The sequence below is a fragment of the Rhamphochromis longiceps genome, linkage group LG8, assembly GCF_057381845.1.
Source record: "Rhamphochromis longiceps isolate RC_006_pf linkage group LG8, R_longiceps_female_GT1.1, whole genome shotgun sequence".
In the NCBI taxonomy this organism is placed as follows: Eukaryota; Metazoa; Chordata; class Actinopteri; order Cichliformes; family Cichlidae; genus Rhamphochromis; species Rhamphochromis longiceps.
In genome coordinates, this window is record NC_140564.1 from 5,096,798 (window position 1) to 5,107,426 (window position 10,629).

Consider the following 10,629-nt stretch of genomic DNA (forward strand, 5'->3'; position numbering starts at 1 on the left):
TATAACCCCACATACAGCCCAGCCATAAAGTGAACCAAGTCATTTAGTTAAAGACAGCATGGGACCAAATGCATGTAACCAGCCTGCACCAACCTGACATTTCTTCCTCCTGAATTAAATGAATGGATGGATGAAAGTTAAATGACTACAAACCTAAAGCCACTAGTTCCCACACTGGAGCTCCCTGACACTGTGTGTTAACCGTATTTAGCTTGTATCAACAGTTGTAACAGGCTAAGCCACCCGAGACACTGCATTGAACGATTGTTTCTATCTTAATGATTTCAGCTGACTGGTTTCAGCTCAGATGTTCTGCTTTTTCCTTTCAGTAGATCAAAGCAGCTCGTGCTCCTTCTGCTTCCAATTTAGAAGAAGAAGAAGAAGGCGAAGGCTTCAGCGAAGTGGCGTTCATGGTCTCAGTGAACAGTCACGGTCACACACTGCATGTGGTTTTAAAAGCAACATGTCTGTTCACCACAACAATGGAGATGTGTAATATTAGTGCAGCTGTGGTTTGTCCTTGAACATCAGTTCTGTTTTCTACTTTGATCACTTAGACCAAAAAAGTGTTGTTTTCAGATTCTTTCTTTTACATCTATAAAGCACCTGCTCATTTTTATTACAATTAGTTTCACATAAATGTTAGTGTTTCCTTCATGATCTTTTAATGCTTACACTACACTGTACACGTCTACATTAGAGACATTTCTGCTTCCTGTTTCTGTTGACTCAGAGTTGTGAAATGTTCTTTTATTTGATGCACAATATGAAGTTCATAATTTTCTTACAAATAAAACTATAATGACAAACATGAACAGCTGTGCTTATTTCTGAGACATGAGTTTTTGAATGTGTTGATATTTAGACAGTTTGCATCTGTATGCTGAAACTGTAATGGTGAACCTGAGGTGATGGTCAACAGAAGGCAAATATATATCAATATAAAACAATACTGAAGTAATGTCTTTACCCCCTGCAGCGTGTGGACGCTGTGCACGCAATCACCTTATTCACTGTAGTAAACATGCACCGCTAGCTCACGTGACTGACTGTCTCCATGGTTACATCGTATATTATTAGCTGTAAACAGCTTCCAAAGATACCGCCATAGCTCTCTGCAGCTGTAACACTTTCACACTTTGCAAATCATTTCATGTTTTTGATAGTTATGAAGACAGAATATGTTTTTAAGGTCATGCTAGGCGGTTGCTATGGTGGTTGCTGTGGACTTGCTGTGGACCTGCTTGCTTACCTAACCTTTTTTACCCACACCCCTCCGCATGCGGGCCAAATACACACCCCTTTACGACATCTACCAACACTTTACAACAACAACAGACTAATAGGATAAAATCTTAGCAGGATTAATTTATGTAGCACAGCATATTACATCATAACATAAAATGATCAAGATTATAATAAAAACTTAAAGATCATGACAAATACTTAAATATGGCATGATGTAACTGAGTGAAATATTGGCCTGGACTTGGCTCCAACAGCACCTAAGCTACGACCTTGGCTCCCTGTTTATCTGCTCCTGCTGAGATGGGGCAGAAAACCTCTCCAGTATGTTCTGTTCTCTTCTAATCAGATAAATAAGGCGATGACTTTCTGCGAACAGTATTTGTTATAACTCAGCAGTATAATGCATCATAAGACAATATCATTCATTCACAATAAATCAGCAGTCTAATGTAATGCAAATCAGTTTAACAAATGCAATAGTTATCAGCTTCTAATTCAGGAGAATAATGCAAACTAAAACTACATAATAATTCACAATCTTTAATTAGGGGTCTAACATGGCATAAAATAATATTATAATCCCACACAATGAAGCTTTTAAATCTTACTTACTCCTTATACTCCTTATATACAGAGAAGGTGGTCTTGTAGAATATCCTTATTATTGGGAAGTTCCAGACAGTTGTACTTGCTTGCTCTCTCCAAAATGGTGGGGCCCAAATACATTTCCTCTTGATGTTGAAATTATATGTTTCCAATTTGAGTGCCTTGTTTTTAGTTTCTTCTTTGTTGTGTTTGTTTGTTTTAAATTAAGGAGTCCAAAGGGTAGTTGTTGGGTCTCCCCTTTGCTTTATACAGAGAAAGTGGTGTTATTCAACACCCTCGTCTTTGTGGTCAAGTTTAGTTCATTTCCTCTTTTGTTAGATGAAAATGGTCTGTGTCTGTGTGGGACAGTCATCCAGAAGGAACTTGAAGTGGACTTTGAAGGGAACTGGTTCAGCAAATGTGGTAGATGTTTGAATGGAGCAGGTATTATTGTCTGCAATGAAGGGTCCCAAAAGTAGATATTGGGTGCTTATTCTTTATATACTCACGAAGGTGGTCTCATAAAATGTGCTTCTTATGCGGGTCGAACATCACATCGTCCCTGTCCAGGATGTGTACATCCCCATCATTGAAAAAGTGCCCATTGGACTGTAGTTGTAAATAGACTGGCCTGACGAGGTAGCTCTACTTCAGGGATGGCCAACCCGCGGCTCTCGAGCCGCACGCGGCTCTTTGCCTGGTTTCATGCGGCTCTTACGTTCATATCAAAGTTTGCGTTTGTGGGGTTTTTTTTTTTTAATGTTGTTGTTTTAAAATGTGCGCGTTCGCTTCGCTTGAGTTCAATACGGTGTTTTCATCAAATGCACATGTGTGTGAGATGAAAATACCGCAAAGTTTCCCAGTAGGAGCAAGTTCGCCCTTAAAATGGCAGGAAAAAAATGCACAGCAAAAAGAAAATATGAAGATGAACACAGGACGTTTTTAACAGAGTGGGAGAGTTTATATTTTTTTGTTGAACGCAATGGTAAGCCATTCTGCCTTATATGTCAGACGTCATTAGCGCATTTCAAAGCTTCAAATCTTCAGCGCCACTTCAGCTCACTCCATGCTAACATCGACCAGGAATTTACAAAAGGGACTGAACTTTGCAAGCACGAGTTGGCCACTTTGAAAAGTCAGGCAGAAAGGCAGATACAGTTTTTCCAAAAATTTACGAAGCGGTCAGATCTGTTCTGACTGACACACATGTGAAAGAATTGCTTCGAGTGACAACAACGGAATACAAGCCAGATTTAAAGAGGATTGTTCAAGGCAAGGAATGCCAGAAGTCCCACTAAACAACATGCATTGTAAAAGTAAATGCTATTGTAGATTATTATATTTTTGTTTGTGGACTTGGTTGAACTGAGAGTTTGTGTGTGTGAGACAGTGGACACAATGTTCATTGTTGAAAATGACTGGCCTGTGGTTTTAGTACTGTAGGAGTCCATTTCTGTCATTATCATGTTGGTGTGTGACATTTACAATGAATCTGGCTGAGCAGAGATGTGTGTATTTTGTGTGTGTGTGTGTGTGAGTGTGTGAGAGAGAGAGAGAGAGAGAGAGAGAGAGAGGGGGGGGGGAAAGGATGGGTGATGTTCATGTGTGCCCATGCGTATGATGTGGCTCTTTGCGGTAACACAGTAAAAAAAAAGTGGCTCTTGGTCTCTGACTGGTTGGCCACCCCTGCTCTACTTTGTTGTGCCATCTGCTTTGCCAGATGTCATTTGGTTTCCCTGATTTATAAATCCTGGCAATCCTCCATGCACTTAACAGTGTACACTATATTACGCTGTTTGTGTTGGGGGACCTGGCCTCTGTGTCTGTGAGGATAGTATCCGCACTATGTTGAAGCATCCTGATGACACCCAGTTTATGATCCAGTGGATAATGAGAGTCAAACCTTAAATACTGATGCGTATGCGTAGGTTTACGGTACACATCAGTTTTTAATTGTCCCCCATTACTGATGGAAATTTCACAGTATGAGAAGGTTAACCTGCCACTCTTATATCCTCCCTGGTGAATTTGATGTGTTGGTCCATCGAGTTAATGTAATCCGTGAATTGTGGTACGTCCTGAGATTTAATTTTCACCCAGGTGTCATCCACCAATGACTTGGTGGTGTTCCAGGGTAGGATAGGAAAGCCCACTTCCTCCATGTACAAATTGGCTATGATGGATTAAACTGGGTAACCCATGGCACACTCATGTTTCTGCCTGTATGTGAATGTGAAACAGGTAGAATTAAGACAAAGTTCTGAAAGCAAGCACACTTGGACGATGCTGAGAGTGGTCCTGTTGCTGAGGTTGGGGTCCTTCTGTAATCTCTTATGAACTACCTCCAATGCTTCCGTGACGGAGATGCAACTGAAGAGAGATGTAACATTGTACGAGATCATGGTTTCAAGGAACTGAGCTCCCATCCCATTGTTCCTTCATTGGTCCTAGTTTCAGTCAATATGCAAATGTACTGTTTATAAGGTTGGGGAAACCTGCAGTCAGTTGAGACTGAAGAAGTCACCTGGATGAGTGATGAAATGTTTCTCACACTGAATACACTACATCCAGATGGACAGAATCAAGTTTCGGGGATTTACTTACCTGAATTTTTGAGCATGCATCAAGACATACACCACTTAAGGTAAAATCATGCTAAAAACTTTCTCTGTATAAGTACTTAGTGTTCAGGACTTAAAAACACTGAGACTGAACTCAAGACATGTAACCTTAACAATTGCGACTGGATGAATGAAACAGAGACAAAGAATTTAAAAAATAAAGAAGATCTATGGACTTGTGTTTATGAAGAGTACATAGCAAAATATAAAAAACAGATTTAACAAAACTTTAATTTCTGTATTTTTGTTCATAATCATTGGTATCTGGAGCAGGTAACTAGTACTTCAGAAATATGGCCTTCTATGTAAGCATTGGGTCAAAAATAAATCTTCGTATTAAGATGCTTGGTCATTCCAAGCACAATAATGGAATGTTGGGTGTTCTCATTTGACCCAACATTTTTTATTTCTTCAAATCTTTCTGAGCTATTGGTTGTACTAAGTTGTTTGCTTCAACAAACATTCAACTACATTACCCCTTATATTCATAAGTCAGTTCTGTACAGAGATGTTTGGCTTCATATTAGGATAACAGATGCCATGAACCACCAGTACCCTCGAAGATCTGGAAGAGACCTTTGGGGAAATGTTGGGTGTAGGAGGCAGAGAACACAAGTTATGAGAGAAAAAAGGGTGCTACTTGAGGACCCATAATGCACTGCAAAGATAGACTTAGTGGATTTAACCCTTAGATGCACAACCTAACAATACCTACACTCTTCCACGAGTGGCGTCAAAAATAGACCACAAATAGAAACAATGCATTTTGCTATAAACTTGGATGTTATTCTTCAAAATCTTTAAAATGAAGAGTTGCAATATTTTCATATTTGAGGTATTCCTCATAAAACATGTTTGTGACATGAGGCCCTTTGCATTTTTATTTATTTTTTCATTAATTTTAAGAAATTGCAGTTTTTGTATCACTTGTATCACTTTTGTATGCTTGCTCTCCATATACTGCAGAAGCTGGGTCTTCCCTCTGAAAGGCACAAGTTGTTCATCCACTGTAACACAATCACTGAGGATGAATTTCTGCCTGCAGTTGACCAGGAACAGGCCCCATATGTAGCGGAAAGCTGCCATGTGGTTTGTTTTCAGACTGTAGGCTCTGGTCCTGTCATCAAAGTGAAAGAAATATTGAATATCTTTAAATCTTTGAATTGACATAGTGGCCTTGTACAATGGGTTATGCAGAGGACGCCCAAAAAAACACACCAACTGGTACATCCCAGTTCTTCTCACTTCCTGCAAGAATGGTCAATCAAATGAAGGCCACAAGCTTATGTTTGGTTAAATTATTCCACTCTTTCCCCCAGTCTGTGGCTACTCTATATAGTCTGGGTCCTCTGTATCTTACATGTCAGATTCTGAGTCAATGCCTCCAATGGGCTCTTCATCCCATCCGTCCTGGATCATTTGTAGGGCAAGGTCCACAGGGATCCTAGCTGGCCTCATAGCAGCCATGCTACTTTAAATATTAAAAAAAAAAAAAAAAACAATCAGAAAGGACAATGTTTGAAATGCACAGGAAACTATAAACAGGGCTGCACATAAATGGTCCGCAGGTGCACATTTGCTGTCAAAATAAAAGACTCGTACCAGATAAGAAGTTGGAACACTTGTTTGCATACATTAGATATTGTGGAGGAGGACAGACATTTGTTCAGAACTCTTAAAGATGTCGAAGAAGCAAGCTCCGTAAGCAATTACTTTGGTGTTCCTCCACCGTAAAAAAGCGCGTATTCTCTGAATTTCCGGGAATACTTTTATTTTGTTAAAATCAAAAGGTCGTCCCTTTGTTTACCTTTAGTCTCTTAATATTTTCAGCACCCCGCGTCCATCGTTGGCAGCTTCTCTCATCAAAAGCGATAAACTCTTATCACCCAGGAACTGTATTAACTCTGCGTAGGCCTGGGCCTTCTTATCTTTATCATCTTCATCTTCGTCATCACTCTCCAATATTGTGGCTTTTAGACCTTGTAGTCTAAGATGTACCCAAAATTTTGTCTCCCACAGTTCATAATTCTTCTCACTTGTCAAAAATTAACCTCGCCCATCAGCCACTGGGTTTATTTGCACGCTTGACAAATGAGGGAATACGTAATAACTAACTCAACATTAACCCTTTCAATTTATGGACCTGATCATGTTTCCTTACCAATGACTTTTGTCCTTTTAGAAACTGGTTTAGCTCAGCGTGATGAGCAGGTGACCATATGCTGCATGGCTTATTATATAAAAATGAATAAAAGGTTTTGTCCATACACACAAGGGAGTTAAATGGAGATATCAGGTTCAATACTGACATTTAGGTGTGAACCAGCATCTCCATATAGTCAAGCCCTGTGACCCACCATCACAATACAGATCTTATAGACCATGAGAATAAGAGATTTGTAAAGAAATGTTGGGTCTCAAATTGAGATTTTGCGTTTAACCCAACATCTCATCATTGAACCCAATTTCTCAATACAAGACCCTGTTGTTGGGTCATATCCAACATGATTTTGGTGTGTTGTGATCATAACACCCAACATGTCTTTACTGCACTTGGAATGTTGGGTCATTCTATCCATATCCTAAATTCAAATGTTTTTCACCCAATACTTATGTACACTCAACAAAAATATAAACGCAACACCTTTGTTACTGCTCCCATTCCCCATGGGATGGACGTAGAGACCTAAAATTCATTCCAGATACACAATATAATCATCCCTCCCAAACAGTGGTCACAAATCAGTCCAAATGTGTGGTAGTGGGCACATCTGCCATATTGAGATAATCCATCCCACCTCACAGGTGTGCCACATCAGGATGCTGATCTGACATCATGAGTAGTGCACAGGTGTACCTCAGACTGCCCACAACAAAAGGCCACCCTGGAATGTGCAGTTTTGTCTCACAGCAAAATGCCACAGATGCCACAAGCAATGAGGGAGCGTGCAATTGGCATGCTGACAGCAGGAATGTCAACCAGATCTGTCGCCCGTGCATTGAATGTTCATTTCTCAACCATAAGCCGTCTCCACAGGCGTTTCAGAGAATATGGCAGCACATCCAACCGGCCTCACAACCGCAGACCTCGTGTAACCACACCAGCCCAGGACCTCCACATCCAGCAGGTTCACCTCCAAGATCGTCTGAGACCAGCCACCCAGACAGCTGCTGGAACAATTGGTTTGCACAACCAAACAATTTCTGCACAAACTGTCAGAAACCGTCTCAGGGACGCTCAACTGCATGCCCGTCGTCCTCATCGGGGTCTTGACCTGACTCCAGCTCGTCGCCGTAACAGACTTGTGTGGGCAAATGCTCACATTCGATGGCGTCTGGCACGTTGGAGAGGTGTGCGCTTCACGGATGAATCATGGTTCACATTGTTCAGGGCAGATGGCAGCTGAGAATGTCCCAGTTCTTGCATGGCCAGCATACTCACCGGACATGTCACCCATTGAGCATGTTCGGGATGTGCTTGACCGGCGTATACGACAGCGTGTACCAGTTCCCACGAATATCCAACAACCTCGCACAGCCATTGAAGTGGAGTGGACCAACATTCCACAGGCCACAATTGACAATCTGATAGACTCCATGCGACGATGTGTTGCACTGCATGAGGCAAATGGTGGTCACACCAGATACTGACCGGTTCTGGGTCCCCAGACCCCCAATAGCGCAAAAAACTGCACATTCCAGGGTGGCCTTTTTTTGTGGGCAGTCTGAGGTACACCTGTGCACTACTCATGGTGTCAGATCAGCATCCTGATGTGGCACACCTGTGAGGTGGGATGGATTATCTCAATATGGCAGATGTGCCCACTACCACACATTTGGACTGATTTGTGACCACTGTTTGGGAGGGATGGTTATATTGTGTATCTGGAATGCATTTTAGGTCTCTACGTCCATCCGATGGGGAATGGGAGCAGTAACAAAGGTGTTGCGTTTATATTTTTGTTGAGTGTATTTCCTAAAGAACTAGTTACGGTATGTATTTCTTACATTCACTGGAATTATTTCCAATATTTCCTGTGCTGGAGAGAAGCGGAAAAAAAAACCTGCTATCGCTTCGTCAACAAGCCGGCGAAGCTGTTGTTGTCACTACCTGGAGGACGTGTGGACATGAAGACGGCATAACATCTGGTCTGACGCTGCCTTCAGGTGCTTTTCAAACAGTGTGAAATCAAAAGTTGAAACGCCTTCCCATTTTAATTTAGCTCTGACGTCAAAAAAAGAAAAGACTGTTTGCTCCTGACGCTGCCCTCCACATAACCTTAAATACTTTCCTTAAATAAGTTCCCCCAGGGATCAATAAAGTATTCTGATTCTGATTCTGATAACCTGTTGTCTGAAATGTGAGCCCTGGCTTTCATTTTCAAATACACCTTTTAATATATATGAAATCTATTATGAGTTAATGGTAAGGTTCTTACAGTCACTGGTACAGTATCCTGATCCTAACACAAAAGCACCCCGGTTATCAATTTTGGCCTTTGAAAAGGAAAATGAGATAAATAACTTATAAAATTCAAGAAAACAAACAATAACAATTCATGAAAAGCAACTTAGCTGTTTAGTTGATGCTTTATCTGACACGTATTGCAACTGATTATCAGCATATCAGCGGGTCAAACACAATGACTACAGAAAACTACAATCACTGATCAAACACATTTCCAGAGAAAATCCCCAAGATTCATTTTTGACTATGTTAAATTCTACTTGCCATGTTAGTTTAAAGGAGCCATAAACTAAATATTCCACCACAAAATATATTATATTTCTCAGTGATGAGCTTTTCTTTCAATAAAACTTCCAATATATGACAGATTTAAAATATAGACACAGAAAATTTTTGGTAAGTTTTATCTACAGGGATCCCACTGAAAGAGACATAGAACTATTATATTATTCCCTCTTTGTGCCCAGCAGAGGACAATGCAAGCTTAAGCTGACTACCAGTGCAAATTACCCACATGCTCAAATATTCAGCATTAAATTAATAATATAGTTTTCATTCTAGACTGACAATCAAATCATTGAAAACAAGACAAAGATTATGAGACAAATAGAAACTCTTTATTCAAAACATGAACTTTTTGTTCCAAAAAATATATTTTAACAAAACCAAACACAGTAACAACCAATGACAAATGGCCTCAGACTGAAAATATGGAAATCAAAGTAAAAGATTGATAAAAGAAAGAAACAAATGAAGCATATATAAAGCTTGATACACTCGTTCTTTTTAATGTACACTACTGGATGAATGGTTGAAAAAGTAAAGTATGTTAAAAAAAGGTAATACCTGTACTATAATATATGACTTTTTTTAAGCTTGCTTCTCGAAACAATAATGAAAATTTCTCTTTTCTTTCTCAAAAAAAAGTGGAAATGCTTTTAAATTACCAAAAGGAAAATATGGTGAAATTAACAGCTGAAACATACTGTCTCTTATTTTTTGTCAGCTGTTTTCAAACACAACTTCTAAAAAAATCATCAGAATTAGACCAGGACATTGTTGTTTTAACTTACATAAAACAGACAGCAGGACATTCCAGTCAGCTGCATTTAGACTACCGGACAAACTCCCTGTGGTCGTGAGGAGGGCACTGCCTGACTATAGTGTGCAGGAGGCAGGAAACAGGATGATCACTCATTAACTGAACTCAGCAGAATATTCACTTCTCTATTCTTGATTTTTCACAATTAAACATCATGCATTTTTTACGAGAGAACTGGCATGTTAAAGACAATATCTAATGATTCATACGGTTTAGGGCTGCAGTACATAGGTGAAAAGAGCCTTTTTGTTGCTTGTGGGAAAACGATCTACACTAAAAAGAAACTGAAGAACAATTTTGAATATTCATGAGCAAAATTATTCAAATCTTTAACTGTGGATGGCAATGAAAAAAAACTTAAATTCTGTAACATAAAGGGTTGCTCAGTTTGAATGAAGCTGCTTTTAGATGGTTTAAGTAAGGCACTTTCAATTGCAGCATTAAAGTCTCTTAAACAAGGTAAACAGAAACAGGGTACCAAAATCTTAGCGCAAAAGGTATTCAAGATATTATTTCTGATACTTTCCCGCGCTCTATTTTCTTGCTATACAAAGCTTATTTACTGAACTGAGCTAAATAGCTAAGCTGTTTTAGATATTCGTGTT

The 10,629-nt window shown here is 39.8% G+C and overlaps 1 long non-coding RNA gene across 1 annotated transcript in view; it reads left to right on the forward strand.

Annotated features, from left to right (window-relative positions):
- The window catches only part of LOC146662959 (uncharacterized), a 77,543-nt gene extending 76,789 nt beyond the window's left edge, over nt 1-754 (forward strand). The window contains exon 6 of the long non-coding RNA XR_014912971.1: nt 330-754. This is a non-coding gene — a long non-coding RNA (uncharacterized LOC146662959). The remainder of the gene's footprint in view (nt 1-329) is intronic.
- The last annotated feature ends 9,875 nt before the right edge of the window (nt 755-10,629 follow it).